The sequence below is a fragment of the Penaeus monodon genome, chromosome 19, assembly GCF_015228065.2.
Source record: "Penaeus monodon isolate SGIC_2016 chromosome 19, NSTDA_Pmon_1, whole genome shotgun sequence".
Lineage (NCBI taxonomy): Eukaryota > Metazoa > Arthropoda > Malacostraca > Decapoda > Penaeidae > Penaeus > Penaeus monodon.
The window spans coordinates 30,546,785-30,547,253 of NC_051404.1; positions in this window are offsets into that span (position 1 = coordinate 30,546,785).

Genomic DNA, 469 nt, shown 5'->3' on the forward strand with positions numbered 1-469 from the left:
GAATGAGTACTGGCATCAACTGGAGTGAAAGTCGCGACGGAGAGGAATTGGCCGTCCTATCGCTTCCTCCCTCATAGGACAAGACCCCTGCGTCCATTTGGATCTATGACCAACTCTGCCTTCAGTATTTTTCACTTAAAAGGGACATATAGAAAATGTATAGTGGCAGTGATGGTTCGGTCATATTTATACCTCTATTGCCTCTATTTTTGATATATAATGACCTTAAATTTTTGGAAAGGAAGGAGGGAATAGTGATGGTGGAGAGGAAAAGGAAAAGGATGGAGGAAATTTCTTTTTGGGGGAGAGAAAGAGCATGAATAAAGTTTAACGATTTTATAAAATCATATGAACGTGCTTTCATGGATGCTGACATTACTAACTTTTCTTACTCTTTATTGCCACTAAGAAACACAACAGTCAAAGAAAAGCGAAGTAAAGGTAACACTAAATCTTCCTCGATGTGAAG